The sequence below is a fragment of the Eubalaena glacialis genome, chromosome 4, assembly GCF_028564815.1.
Source record: "Eubalaena glacialis isolate mEubGla1 chromosome 4, mEubGla1.1.hap2.+ XY, whole genome shotgun sequence".
Taxonomy (NCBI): domain Eukaryota; kingdom Metazoa; phylum Chordata; class Mammalia; order Artiodactyla; family Balaenidae; genus Eubalaena; species Eubalaena glacialis.
In genome coordinates, this window is record NC_083719.1 from 79,959,312 (window position 1) to 79,961,509 (window position 2,198).

Consider the following 2,198-nt stretch of genomic DNA (forward strand, 5'->3'; position numbering starts at 1 on the left):
CCTCCCGTTGCATTTAGAATGAAATCCAAATGTTTTACAATTCTCACACGTCCCTCTCTCACCTCAAGTCTTAACACTCTCCCATTGAATCAATTTGTTCAATAACACTGCATTTCTCTCTTTTCTAAATCACACCACAGGGACTTTGAACTTACTTTGCCTCATTACTGGAATATTTTGCCCAGATCGTCACATAGTTGAAAGTTTCTCTCATTATCACCTCTACAGAGTACATTCTAGTAAATGTTGCCTGTCCTACTACAGTCTGATTTCTCTGTATTATTTCTCCCTCACCTCTTCCTTCTTCCCTTCTTCCATTCTTCCCTTCCTCTCTCTCCCTTTCTCTCTCCTTCTTTTGGCATATAGGTTTGGTTGTTTGTTAATTAGGGAACAGGCCTTTTTTTGCCTTGTCCAACAACGTGTCCTGAGCACTTAGAAGATTTAGTATAGAGTAGATGCTCAATAAATATTCACTGAACAAACAGGTCCACAAAGTTATAAGGGAGTCTGTGATACAATAATAGATGGGTCAGTTTAACACAACCCATAAGCCAAATCTGGCCACCATCTATTTTGACAGGTACAATTTTATTGAAACACAATCATATCCACTTGCTTACAAATTGTCTATGGTGGCTTTTGCACTACAGCAGCAGAACTGAGTAGGTGCAACTGAGACCATAAAGCCCACAAAGCTGTAAACATTCACTATCTGGCTCTTTACAGAAAAAGTTTGCTGACCCCTGCAATAATATGTGCCAGGTCAAGTTACCATTCAAATTAAAAGGAACAAGCAGACATTAACCTAAATACTACTGAGGGAACTAAAGTTGTGTGCCCCTCCTAGAGGTGGAGGGGGCACTACTTGAGAAAAAATTCAGCTAAGCAAAATGATGCAAAATAGAGAACTCTAGAATTGGAGAAGCTAAGGTAAAAGTTTTTGTGGGAAGTTTGAAGCTATTTAAAAATAGAACTAAGATTAAACACTATAGCACCTTTATTAAGAGAACAAAAAATTTAGTAAGCAACAAACCTTGCTAACATGACCAACAATAATCAGGGAGGGAAATAGGATTAAGTCTAAGTATACTCTTCTCCTCAGTAATCATCACAGCAAGTTGACAAGGGTGCCAAGATGATTCAGTAGAAAAAAATTTAGTCCTTTTCAACAAATGGTGCCAGGTAACTGAATATCCACATGCCAAAAAATTAAGGTGGGCCCCTCCCTCACAACATACACAAAATTAATTCAGCATGGATCAGAGACCTGTAAAGCTTACACTATAGAACTACTAGAAGAAAACATAGATGTAAATTTTTGTGACCTTGGATTAGGCAATGATAGATAAAACACCAAAAGCACAAGCAATCAAAGAAAAAATAAATAAATTGGCCTTCATCCAAATTAAAAAAGACTTTTGTGCTTCAAGGACACTATCAAGAAAATGAAAAGTTGTGCTCACTTCTGCAGCACATATACTAAAATTGTAATGATACAGAGAAGATTAGCATGGGCCCTGCACAAGGATGACATGCAAATTCATGAAGTGTTTCTTATTTTTAAAATATAACTAGGAAACTAGAAAAAGCTGCTGCTGAATTTGAATCTGGATCCCATAGAGCTTCTCCTCTAGGATCTACTGATGAGTCAAATGTATATCAAGATCTAGTTTTGAAAACATAACAAGAATATGTACAGATTTTGAAGAAAAATGATATGATCTGAAAGATAAATAGTAAAAATTTACCTCCTGGACTCTTTACATAACATTTTAGTTGTTTCCCATTAAACATGACGTGAAAATCTTTATTAAAGGAAAATATTTTTGTATTATAATAAAAAAAAAGAAAATGAAAAGATGACCCACAGAATGTGAGAAAATATTTGCAAGTCATTTATCTGATAAGTGTCCAGGATATAGAATATATAAAGAACTTATAACCCCAGGACCAGCTCAATCTGGTCCTACTCTATTGATAACGAGATACTGAGTTGTTTTTCAGAAACAACAGAACAAAACTGCAAGTCATGCCACCAAAGCATGTGTAAAGGAGAAAATTTTGACCTCAAATAATACTTAGAACTAAAGTTTCTCCCTTCCATGGAACCAAAGGACTAGGACATGACTGGAACCTGAACACAAGAACACTTTCAAAAGCAAAGGGTCTGTTGTCCAGGAAGATCTGATGCTGAAGCC

The 2,198-nt window shown here is 36.1% G+C and overlaps 1 non-coding gene across 1 annotated transcript; it reads left to right on the forward strand.

The window, feature by feature from the left end:
• The first annotated feature begins 1,455 nt into the window (after positions 1–1,455).
• Positions 1,456–1,562, forward strand: LOC133091665 (U6 spliceosomal RNA). The gene has a single exon (XR_009700990.1). It is a non-coding gene; the product is annotated as a U6 spliceosomal RNA (small nuclear RNA).
• The last annotated feature ends 636 nt before the right edge of the window (positions 1,563–2,198 follow it).